The following is a 13,060-nucleotide window of genomic DNA, read 5'->3' on the forward strand; positions in this document are numbered from 1 at the left end:
AGGCCCTAAGTGGCAGCTGTCACATTCGAGGTACACATTGTACTGAGACGAAAGGACGCTGAGGGCCTCGCAGTCTCGGCTCACAAAGCGGCGTAAGGCCTGTGTCCTGGAGAGGAAAACCTCTCAAGGCAGCTGCCTGGGTGCTCTGCTGCCTCCCAGCTCGAGTGTGATTTCTTCTTTTAAAGATTTTATTTATTTATTTGACAGAGATCACAAGCAGGCAAAGAGGCAGGCAGAGAGGGAGAGAGGAGGAAGCAGGCTCGCCGCCGAGCAGAGCCCGATGTGGGGCTTGATCCCAGGACCCTGAGATCATGACCTGAGCTGAAGGCAGAGGCTTTAACCCACTGAGCCACCCAGGTGCCCCTTGAGTGTGATCTTGACTGCACTTCCAAGTGGACCTGTCCATCCTATAACCTGTATTCGGAGTCTGCAGGGCTCCCCAGGAAGGCTTTATTAGAGAACATGGGCAGGAATCATGCCTGGGGCAGCAGGAGAGATGGAAGCAAAGCTTCCTGTGGCTTCCTGTCTGATTCTGTCTGAACTAAATCTCGGGGCAAGTGGGAATGAGGAAGAGGAATGCCTGAGGCCATCCTGAGATTGTCCCTGAGCCTGGGAACAGTTTGCAGCCTGAGGCTCTGAGTCCATGAGTGCCACCACCGGGGCTGGGTCACTGCAGACAGTCTGGCCATCCCCTTCCTAACCCCAACACGACCGCTGAGAGGTCCCTTCCCTTCTACTTCATGGCAATGGTGTTTCGCTGTTTGACTTTCTCAGCATTATGGGCACTCACAGGAAAGATCATCATAAGGAAGGAAAGAGGCCCTCCCTCAGAGTCCCTTGGCAAAGGAGACAGGGGACCAACTTGCCCCTAGCCACAGCTGTGAAGTAGGAGGTTCTGAGGAATAACCAGGCCAAGGAAGGTCACAGGCAAAGGACAGACCTTCAGCTTTAGGGGACCGCGGTGAGCTGTGCTTGCATTTCTAGACAACCCCAGGACCATACCCAGTCTCCCTTTGCCATCCGTGGAAGGACCCCCAAACCGGTCATCTTTGCCCTGTGTTGCATGGGTCGGACGCAATAGCATGCATGGGGGTCATCTGCATTACACGGAGCCCTCTGTCACTGCTCCTTCAGTTGGCGCTCTCTCTCCAGAAAACCACAGAAGGACGTTAGTGGGTTAATTATTTGGGGGGCGGGGGGCTGGTTCTCCTCTTGACAGTGAACAATGCCAGGAGGGAAGAAGTGGGAGATGGAGGGAGACGCAGAGCGGGCAGGGCTGGAGCTCCTCTTCGGACAGAAGCTTCTCGGGCCCTTGGAGCCTTTACAGTGCATCATAGATAGGGGCACTGCCCTCACAGGGTGCTTTTCAGCCAGGGACTTAGAGTTACTTTGCGAAGGTCTGCTCCTTGAGCTTCCTAGTAAATATAACTGGAGCAATCAGAATGGTCCCAGACAGCACGTGAGCCCGGGAATGCCCTTTACCAGAAGTGACGTCAGACGCATTTAATTTAAAAGCTTCTCCAGTGCCTACGGCTGAGCCCAACACTTGACAGCCTCTCCATATAGATTTGTTTGGTAAATGAATGGCTGAATGCTTGAATGAACTTATTTCTGATGGATGCTTCAAACCCTTCAGTTTGATCAAACAGATCCCAGTTCACGTAGCCAATGACGGAAAAGACGCTTCAGCCCAGCACAAACAGAACCTACTCGTTATTTTAAACACCTCTCAGAGGAAAAAATGTATTTCGAACGAGAACACCTGGCTGGTCCAATTGTCCTGGAAACTGCTTGGGTTTAAAATGTTCAGATTTGCTATGGCAACTCACACATAGTTCGTATAACATTTCCCGATGATAGTTCATTGAACTAGAAGGAAAAGGACTTACTACACAAATTCAGAAATCAGCCTCATAACCAGTTAACATCAGTAGAAATCAAATATGTTCAAGACTTTCTGAAAGGTCGGTTAAGCCATGTGTAGGTTTACTAGAAGGTTGTTTTCCTACAATGGGAAGTGAGGACCCACCCACACCTCTTACTTAATTCTGTTCCTATAAGCCTCTGCTTTGTACAACTTAGACTCAACCCACTTTTTGTTTTCCAGATCTTGCCTAACTACTCATTTCAACTCAACAAGCCTGGGTTGAACAACTGTACCGGGCGCTCCGGGAGACATGACCATATTTTTTATTGACTCGGGAAAACAAGAAAGTTCATCACCAGCTAAAGTATTGAACAACAGCATGTGAGAGGCCAAGTTCAGACAACAGGCTGGTTGTGAGCACCAGTGGGCCTGCATTTACCCAGTAATCACACAGGACTGGGAGCTCTGCTGGAAGAGGAACCTTCTTGCCCAAACCACACAAATGCCAAAGCATTTATTGAGCGGAAGGATTGCCTAACAGTAGCTATTTAGTGTGATAATGGCGTTTGATAGTTTGGACACAAACACCATTGTCACACTCCACAGCTCTGCTAAGGAAAATCTGTAACTTCACCTCCACACTCCGCCATGGCCACTGGTCACCATCAGGGAACCTTGCCAGCTCCACATAGTGACCTGAGCAGAGAAAAGAGGGATCACAAGTGGGGGGGAGCATCTTGAGCAACAGAAAGAGAGAAAAAGGTCAGGCTTCTGTGTCTGGAACAGTTGAGCTAACAAAGCGACCCATTGCCTTGTGTCCGCTGTTACCACCCCACAGAAGGCCTCCCACTGATAGGAAGGAAGCTTCCTATGGAAATGGATGGAAAATCTGTTTGCATCAATTATCTAAGAGCGTTAAGTGAGAAGGAATCCCTAAAGGGAACTGATTTTCGGGAACAAAGACTCAATGAAAAGCTGCATTATAAACTGTAGTAATATCACCAGATCCATGGGTTCCTCCTCAGCTCTGACCTTCCCATCTATCTCAATCCATTGTCGGTAAATATGGTAAATTCTGCAGTCCAAGAAAATTAAAATGATGTTGCATGGGGATAGCATTTTGATGTGCTGTAATTTACTCTCAGCAATATCTACCGTATACCAAAGTATCCGATGGTGCTCAGATTTTAACTCTTACCCGCCTTGGTCATTTTCCACCAATGTAGAGGGGGGCAGATGAAGGGACATAAAGAAAAGAGGGAAAGAGAGAGAGGGGAATGGTTCGGTTTTTTGTTTACAATACTCAATTTCTAGTAAAAGGGAGACTCCTATGAGTAACTCCCTTCTGTTTTCCTGGATTTCCTGTTAAGAATGGTTTCTAACTGATACACGGACTCCTGTCCACCATGGAGAATGGGAGGAAATAAATCATCTTACCTAATCCTTGACTTTCCCCCAAACGCTAGACAAGGCAAAGGTTGGGGGCCAGTTGGTCTTTTCCCAGGATAACAGAGTTATTAACCTTTGACCAGAACCTTGCTTTGGTCATAGAACTGACTCATTCTTACCAGCTGAATATGCACCCTTCTGCATTTTTCAGTAAAAATAGCTTCTTATTCACATGCAGACCATGAAGTCACCCTCTTGGACCTAGAATGTGCAGCTCTTAGCACATCACAAAACTCTCAGTCTCCATGGGATGGCATGGTGAACCCTGCCTCTTTTCCCCCTTACCTTCTTGACTGGGTTGTTTTGCTTATCCTCCTATGAGGCGCCTGACTTCCTTTGGTTCCAGTCTGCGACCCTCACTTGCCCTGACAGGCTGTGGTCATTTGCAAGGCAACAGGAACGGGCCACTTGGCCCATGGGTAGACCAGCTGTCTTCAGAGGAAGCTCTTCACCTGGGCAGTTTTGTTATGACTCACACCAAGTACAAATTCTAGAATTCCAGCTGGCCCCAGTCTGGCCAGCCCTCAGCATCCAGGCACAGCCATGGTGGACACACTCTTGTGCTTCCCCCCAGAGCTAGGCTCATCTGCTTTGTCCTTGCCTGAGGGACTTAGAAACCCCCACTTCGCGGTCACTCATGGGATGTTGCTGACCCATGACAAGAAGATCCAGAAATCTCTTGGCCTCAGTCGGGAAGAATCACTGGGTGGAGAACAATTCACTGGTTAGAAGGGTCCTGGGAGGACATGCTTGGAGAGCCGTCCATCGGGCAAGAGCTTGGGCCCATTCCACCTCTCAGGACGTTAGAGCAGGGCCTGAGGACACCTGCACTTCTCCCGGTGGGCTCTGCATGCAGGAGGTGTCTTAACAATCTGCCAAAGACAGGAAAGGGAAGAAAGAGGGAAGAGGGAAGAAGAGAAGAGAAAGTTAAGGTGTTTCAGATAAGGCTGACAAAACTCCTGTTTCTATTTATTAAAACCTCTATTTCTTTGGTCCAAGAACTTTATCGCAAGCGAAAAGCCCTTGAATGTTAGAAAAGATTTTCTTTTCTACCAATCTGCATGCAGATTTACCTGTAAGGTTGTCCATGGAGCCCCTGTTCATAATAGCAAACATTGCAAACCACCCATATGATAGGAAAAGGGTAATATATTTATAATATAACCTAGTCATTTGAGGTGACTTGGAAAGAGATTCAAGGTATATGACTGAATGAAGTCATTTACAGAACAGTATACCCAGCATGAGCTCTTTTCTGTGACAAAGCGAATACGCCCGGGGTGAAAACATTAAATGTTAACCTCGTTATCTTTGAGTGGTGGAATTATAGTTTGGTTTTTTCCTCCTTTTGTTTCTCTGCATTTATTAATGTCTGCAATTAATGTAGTACTTTTGTAATGAGAAAAATAATTAGAATTTAAACAATTTTTAAAAATAGTTTCTTTCTTTCTTTCTTTGGTGGATCCCGTAATAAAAATTCCTTCCTGCAAAATGCTCTTCTGAAATTCAGAGGTTAGAGCTTACACTGCTTGCAAAGTGAGGGCTGTGCAGAGAGAGGAGCCTCAGGCTAATTTCCTAGCAAATTATTAGTGAGATACCTTATTATGCAGAACAACAATTTTATGGTCTTATTGCATCTGTCAATAAACATACTGATTGAGAGCCTAGCCTAAAAACCACAATTTTTTAAACGTGGTTATATCGGCCCTCGTTTCTCATTGCTTGTTTGTTTCTGTAGGAGTGGGTAAACTGTCTATTGGCAAAGCAGTTTATAGGAGCAAGTAAAACGTTTTTGGTTTCTTCAAATACCAACCGATAATATGCCACTAATTAAAAAAAAAATAGAAGTGGTTAATGAAAGGATCTCCTTGGAGATACATATATATATATATATATATATATATATATATATATATATATTTAATTTCATAGTCATTTCTCATTCTGCAGCTTTAAGAAACATTTTGTTCTAGTATTTTCCAATTTAACCAGTGCACTTAAATAGTACCCATTAACAAAGAACAGAATGTTTATAAGCTGGTTGGGGATTTATTATACCTGTTACTTCCTGTGAGAAAAGTAATGCATCAGGCAAAGATGTGTCGGATGTTATTCAGGGTAATGGAGCAGAGGCCAGGTCCATTTCCCACGGCTTAGAAAAGACAAGGATCCTCTGTAAGGACCTTCTGTCTTACTTCCTAAAAGAAGTCACCTGCTATGCATTTCTAAATGTCTAGCTATCAAAACTCAATTTCTGTAGAGTGTCCCCATCTCCCTTCCCTCAGCCTCGAATGAATCTCTAGACATTTCCAGTTGCCGTGGTCCATTCTGAATGCTGTTTTCCCACTGAGTCTGTGGGTATGAAAAACAGGCTAGCCTGGGTTTGCTCCCTTTTTTTTATGACATGGGTTTCTTTCCCTAAGTGGGGAGGGAGAGTTCATGAAGGAGGAAGCCTTTGCAGGCCTAACCTTCTAGCAAATTCTTCAGCCTGTAAGTATTGTGTGTGCTTCACAGCTCCTTGCAAGGTGTTGTAGATTGCAAAGTACAAGGAATATCACAAGACTCCCTATTCTTTCTCTTGTCAGATCTAGGCATGAGCAGCTTGTCTATGCTTTCAGATTTTGTTTTCCCAGGGGCTGAGAATGTTCTAGGGCCAGCCCTGAGGACCGAGTGCTTCCACATCTGTAAAGTGTCACCTTTCTGCAAATCTAACCTATTAGCATAAAAAAATTTTTCTTAAAAAGCAAAAGATAAATGGAAATGCTTTTCTTAATTCCAAATCCACATTTACTGTCATTTCAAACAGATGTGTTAGAAGCATCAATTTGACTCTTTTAAACTGTTACCGTCTAGATGAAGGCAAAGGAAGTCAGTATCATATGCCCGAGTCTTGTCATTTTGAAAGTACATGGAAATTTTAAAATAGAATGTTCTTGTCAACAGGGAGCAAGGGCGCATTTCTTTTTTCCATTGAAATCCATCTACAAGGGGAAATATGGAAAGCTCCTTAGGCCTGCAGTTAACTAGCCACGCTATCACCAGCCGGGGGGGGGGGGGGGCAGATGGGGAAAACTCTCAGGCAGCTTAGGGTCTCAACAGACCCTTCTCACAGAGTCGCTGAGGCTTGGGGAGTCCTGGGAACCAGTTTTATTCCCGCGCAGGTGTCTGACTGCAGGGCTGCGAAGGGAACAAGGCTCCAGAGGAACAACCCCGGGGCTGGCTTTTCAGAAGCATCAGAGGGGGACACAGGGAGCCCTGCGGGGTGCTTGCCCCAACGCATGGGTAAGGCCAGGGATTCCTGGCCACACGAGGCCCCTAATTCCAAATATCCTGCTCATGGGATCTTGTCTGAAGGCCTCGGTGTTACTGTTAAGTCAGACCATCCCTGGACAGGAAGTGGCTCCGGGGCACTCCGAGGGCACCGGTCAAAGTCGGGGCGTCTCTGGGCCCTCCAGGCCTCCCTGGTTCCTCTCCTCCTCTGGGCTGAGAGGACCCTCCACGGAGGTCCCCGGGTTCCTCGGGCTCCATGAAGAAAGTCATCGCGTCAGGCAAGTTCACACAGGCTGTGGCGAACACTCCCCGTCGTGCAGGCGCCGGGCGGGCTTTCTGGAAACACCTGCGCGGGGGGCGCCCCTGCTCCTCCGAGTCGGCGGCCACCCCTCATGCACGGCCTGACTCAGCCCGGGGAGCCGGAGGGGGCGCGGGGCGCGGGGCGCGGGGCGCGGGGAGCTTACCTTCCAGTCCGCGCTGGGCCCCGCCGGGTCTGGGGCCTTCTCGGGCCCCGCCGGGCTGCGGGTCTGTGTGCGGGCTGCACGGGGCGGCCGCGAGCCCTGAGCGGCTGTGGGGTGTAGGCCCTTCCCCTCTCCCTTTATGGGATCCAGGGATTTAAAGTAAACAGTTCTTTCTGTCTCTGATAAGTCACATTAAATGATCGATTCGGAGGCTGGGAGGGCATGACCTTAGCCCCACTAAGCCATCGTCACCTTTGGTCAAGCACACTAAGCCGGGCGGGGAAGCCCAGCGCCCCCCCTCGGCCGGGTGGCGACCTGCAGGCAGGAGGGGGGCGGCGGGGAAGGCAGGCCGCTGCACCTGCCGGCCGGCCCTTCCCCCACCACCCCTCCTTGGAAACCTGCGTGGTTTCAGAAAGACTGCAGTTTGTGACACCGTCACCTCCTCCGATTTCAAGACCCGGAGAAGTCACTGGACCATAGGAGGCTATTAAATAAATTAAATATATCCTTGACTCATCCCACATGGAGCTTGAAGAATATTTGGAAGCTGGTCTCATTCTTCTCTTGAGCTGATCGTTTCTGACGTAGTTACCATCTATTTGTTCACACCAATAATTATTTATTAAGCTCCTCCTTATCTGCTGAGCTCTCCTAATGCAAAGGTGAGCAAGACTGACGGAGTTTCCAGACTGGTAGGAAGACAGATCCGTACAGAAGCAGGGAGGCTTCTGTAGGAAGGGGGCTGCTGGCGCTCCTAAATGGGGTCTGTGAGCTGCTATTATTTTTTTTTATTTTTAAAATTTGGGTTTTTAAAAAAATTCCAGTAGAATTAACATACAGTGTTGTATTCGTTTCAGGTGTACGATCTAGAGATTTCAACAGTTCTTTACGTAACTGCTATTTTTAATGTCTCTGATCATTTCTTTTCCCTCTCAGGCTGCTCTGTCACTTTGCTTTCTTAGAAAGGAAGCTACTTGACCCCCTCCCCAGTGATAAATGCGATGTGAAATGAGGTCTGGTTATCCTGGCCTCAATGCGTGGTGATGGGAGGCACTGGGCGGCCTTACCTAGCAGGTGCTGTCATTTTGCCCTACCCTTACTTGTAGTGATTCTGTTTCTTTTCAGGTGCAAGTGGAAAGCAAAGTATGCGGTGTTTTTTTCTGCCCCTCCTAACCCCAGGCCCCAAGAACTAATCTCAAGAAATGAGCCCAGGAGCACCTGGGTGGCTCAGTGGGTTAAGCATCTGCTTTCAGCTGGGGTCATGATCCCACGGTCCTGGGATCGAGCCCCACATGGTGCTCCCTGCTTAGTGGGGAGTCTGCTTCTCTCTCTCCCGCTGCCTGCTGCTCCCCCTGCTTGTGCTCTCTCCTTCTCTCGGACAAATAAGTAATAAAATCTTTAGGAGAAAAAGAAATGAGCCCAAAGTGTTGCTCGCTATTTGACCCTGCTACTTCTCCCTCAGTGCCTGTAGGGAGCCCCCTTCCTGGGTTGCCTCAGACCACCTGGGATCCCCCTGTAAACTCACCCCTAGAAAAGACCAGAGTCTTAACCCAACAGGCCTGAGGGATTGGCTGTGACCTTCCAAAAGCCCCTACACACATTCCTATGGTAAAAGCCCAAATATTCAACCTGACAGGGGAACATTCCAGAGCCCTGTGGAAGTCACCAGGGCCCCGTGCGCTCCAGCTTTGTTCCACGGATGTGGTGGCGGCAGGATTTTTTTAAGTTTGTGTTACTGGCACTGCCTGTAGGTGACTTGCTTTGTAGTTTTCCAGATTGTTCTCCTGGTTACAACCACCTCAGTTCTTTTCAGAATCACTGTTGGTTTCTCTCTGTTGAAGCGAAATGGATTCCCCAGAGCCTCCCATGTAGACATTCTTTCAAAGGGCAGGGCAAATCCCTTACTGCCCAGCTTCAGGGTGTAAACATCCGGGTCATTTTCACCAGCTTCCCTGGGCTATGAGTGCTGCATTTTTGCTGAGAGTTTTCCCTTTGTTTGGAAAACCATGATGAAGACAAATGTTCAGCTTTTAGATGATTTCCTTTAAATCCCCAGACATGGGATTCGCAAGAATTCTGGATCGCAAAGAAAGGATAAATCGTGGCCTACTTGTAATAGTTCCCAAACTTCTTCCAGCAAATCCCACAACCCCTACTTCAGCTGCCTTTAAAGTTGAATTTTATTTTATTTTCTTTTTAAATAAAAGGGGATGCATTCTTTTAAGATAAGATAGATTTGAATCCTGCCAGGCTGCAGTTCAGCTTGGAATGCCTGCATCTTTAGTGTTTGTACTCAGACTCAGGCTACAAAACTGGGCTTCGGGAACAGGGAAGATCAAAATCAGGTAAGTCACTGGAGACAGCTGGAAGCCGCACAGGCCTGGTGGGTGACTCTGTTTTCTCCTCTTTCTGCCCAGAGCCTCAGCCTCTTTGAAATGGAAAAAAAAAGCCTTCTATTTCAGTGAAGAATGTCGAATTTTGCCAGGAGGGAGGCGGAAGTTTGGGTACTGGGACTCCTGGGTCTCCTTTGAAATTCTTTGCCGTTTGGATTTTTGCCTTTGGACAAGACACTATACCGAGACTTCAGTTTCCTCTCTGGGTAGCAAAGCTGAGAATACTTGCTTGCCATTTGCTCTGAAACATTAGTTGAAACAGGAGATGACTGAGTTTTTATTAATGCGTAGAGAAAAACCAGGATGGACAGAGAGTGATGACAAGGGGCAGGAGCGGTATGGACTAATCGGTGGTCTACTGGACAAGGACAGGAAAAGGTGGAAGGAAGGAGTCAGACTTAGCACGTGTGGGAGAGGGCCAAGCACAGAGGGACTGGAAGGACTCCGAACTGTCACAGCCTCAGATTTGCTCCCAAGAGGATCAAAGTCACCTTCAAACCAGTGTCACAATCCAGGGCCTCAGGGAAAATGCAGAAGGCTGGCTCGCCGTACTGGTTTCATCCTGGTAGTCCCACTAAAGGTCCCGCCCTCGTGGTGGTTACAGGCTCAGAACACCAGTGGACATGAGGGGAGGAGCCTGCCTGCCGTGGGGCGGGGGGGGGGGGGCATGCTAAATGAACAGTAATCCCCTAATAGCATCTCATTTTCAAATTTCCCAATTACCTCTGAAATCTTTTTTAGCGCTTTTCTTCTTTCTTTAAAAAAAAAAAAAAATCAACTATATTACAGTCAAGATCCATGCCTCGCATTTGGCTTTTCTTTCCTCATTGGTTTTCTTAAAAATTTTTTTAGAAGATTCTTTATTTTTAAGTAATCTGTACACCCAATATGAGGCTCGAGCTGGCAACCCCAGACCAAGAGTCCCTTGTGCTTTCAACAGAGCCCCCCCCCCCCGGGGGTCCCGCCCTCACTGTTTAAATGACAAAAGTAATCTAGGTGCTCTCTAGCCACTGTCAAAATGTTATGTTTCCATCACAGGTTTTCCAGAGATTGGCCACTCCTCTGGAACTTCTAATGAGAAAGGCCCAGATGCAGGCCCTTTAAAACTTTGTATCTTTAAACTTGGCTTTTCCCAGGGCACCTGGGTGGCTCAGTGGGTTAAGCCTCTGCCTTCGGCCCAGGTCATGATCCCAGGGTCCTGGGATCGAGCCCCACCTCGGGCTCTCTGCTCAGCAGGGAGCCTGCTTCCCTTCTTCTCTCTCTACCTGGCTCTCTGCTTACTTGTGATCTCTGTCTGTCAAATAAATAAATAAAGTCTTAAAAACAACAACAACAACACTTGGCTTTTCCCTCCCCCTCCTGAAAATGAGCAACACTTTCCTAAGTAAATCTTCCTTAAACATCAAACAAGAATCTCCAATGAGATCTCATTCATTCATGGATGAAATATTTGTTGAAGACCACAGTGTTTCCAGCACTATTCTAGATACTGGGTAGGCAGCAGCAAAAAACAACCAATCAACCATCCACCCATCAACCTATCCTGCACTGCTTTCCCTTTTGGAGTTTACATCCAGGAAGCAAGCAATAAACAGGATAATTAAAGAAAGGCAGAGTAAGGTGTAGCGAGTTTGGGGGAAGGGCTCAGGTTAAAATAGTGTGATATCTGAGGTGGGGTTTCCGCAGAGAGCTGGAGGTTAAAAGGTGACTCTTGAGGGTGCCCTGGGAGAAGAGCATTTCCAGGAAGAGGGTCTGCATGCTTGGGTGTGTCGCAAATGGGAAGAAGTCCTGTCCGGTCAGTGCGGTAGGGCGAGGGGAGAGTCCCACATCCCTCTGTCTCTGGCTAGAGACTGTTGGGACTGAACTGTAGGGTATCTGCCTGGTGTCTGAGGATTGCTTGGTGGTGAGGAACTCCCCAGCCCCGCAGCACACACTCACATGCATTGCAAATATACGGCCAGGATCTTAACCACATACTTTGGACAATCTCAAATGCACCCCAGGTTCTGAGTGTCTGCTATAATTTTCTGGAAGATCAAGGCCAGTCCACAAAGCAAATATATATACATATGTGTATGTATATATATATATGTGCACGGTTTCCTTGAAATTGAAACTTGGCAGGAGATTCTGAGCCATTTGGTTACTCTAATACATTCCCTCTGTCTCCCTCTAGGTCCAGGGTCAGACTGAGAAGGTTTTGTGTGTTTGTTTGTTTGTTTGTTTGGGGGGCGAGGGGGCAGTTGGAGAGGGAGAGAGAGAATCTTAAGCAGGCTCCATGCCCAGTGTGGAGCCCGACTTGGGGCAGGATCTCACGACCCTGAGATTGTGACCTGAGCCGAAATCAAGAGTCTGATGTTCAGCTGATTGAAGCTGAGACGTTTGGGTGAAAATCCTGAGTACGTATTCACGTTATGCATTGGGGTCTTTGAGCTCATCCCTGAGTTTGTCTAGACCCCACTTTGACGGGGAGTTCTCTGAAGACCGCCCCCCTCCACGCACACACACACATACATACAATTTTTGTGCAGGTGACTTTCTCCCTCTTCTCTCCTTGCTCCTCAGCCCCAGGGCCTTCCCCCTTTTGCTTGCACAGGGCAGCCTTTGTGAGCTTTGAGCTTTGGCCTCCAACCCTGGGGGCTGGGCCCCCCCTGAGGTCTGCCCGCCCGCAGCCCCCAACAAAAGCTTCTCTACCCTCCTTGTTTCCTCTGTAGCCCACCCCCGCCGCCCCCCGCACCAGCACACACTTAGATTTTGATAGGATCAATCCAAGAATTACTCTGAATGAAAATAGATTTAAAAAACTAACAATTTCTTTTGGAAAAATTAAGCTGATTTATGTGCCTTCTATCCTGGCTGCAGCTGTTTTCTGTGGCACCTTCATTTCAGAGTCGAGCGGAGAATCGGTGCGTAGTTTGAACCACAGAACAAGAGATGCCAGAATTCGGAGCAGGTGCCACACTAGTTCTCTGAGCAGTGGTCTCAGTGTCACACCTGGACTCCCGAGAGGATGTCATTCTGTTCCCTTCATTCCTCTTCTGCTTTCCTCTGTCACTTCCTAAGGTGTAAATGTCAGGCCAGGGGACTCTGATGGTTACAACACAAGGTCAGTTCAAGGAGTGTTTATGCAGAGCGCCCATCCCGGGCCTGGAGTGGACTCTCGAGCCAAGTAGATAGACCGCCACTGACTGCTCAGGTCAGCACGGGGGCCGGGCCTCGAGGAGCCCACAAGTGAATTGAAGAGACCGGGTTTTAGAACTGCTAAATAACTCTGCGTTGGGGGTAACATGCACACAAACCCGTCAGTGTGGTAGAGAGGGGACGCAGGGGTCAGAGCGGTGGTCTGGGACCGAGATGCAGCCAGCCCGCCATCGGGGGAGGGCACTCATAAAGCCTGGTTCTGGGCTTAGGCCAGGCCCGGTGATCCATAAGCACAGGTCCAAGCGACGATCAGAGGTCAGGCTGAGGAGAAGGGCTTCATCCAGCCAGCCATGGCGACCTGCTGGACCCAATGTAGTACTTAGGAGACATTATCTGCTAATGGTGGGCACAGAGGATGATGGGAGGTACAAGGGATTGTGGGTGACACAGCGCTGAGATCCTGACGGGGAGCGCAGGGG

General features: G+C 48.3%; 1 long non-coding RNA gene across 1 annotated transcript; it reads right to left on the minus strand.

The window, feature by feature from the left end:
* Positions 1-1,488: 1,488 nt before the first annotated feature.
* Positions 1,489-7,188, minus strand: LOC131811213 (uncharacterized). The gene is made up of 3 exons (XR_009345849.1): positions 7,051-7,188; positions 3,602-4,188; positions 1,489-2,563 (listed from the first exon to the last, which is right to left on the minus strand). It is a non-coding gene; the product is annotated as an uncharacterized LOC131811213 (long non-coding RNA).
* Positions 7,189-13,060: the final 5,872 nt, after the last annotated feature.

Source organism: Mustela lutreola, chromosome 11, assembly GCF_030435805.1.
Source record: "Mustela lutreola isolate mMusLut2 chromosome 11, mMusLut2.pri, whole genome shotgun sequence".
Taxonomy (NCBI): Eukaryota; Metazoa; Chordata; class Mammalia; order Carnivora; family Mustelidae; genus Mustela; species Mustela lutreola.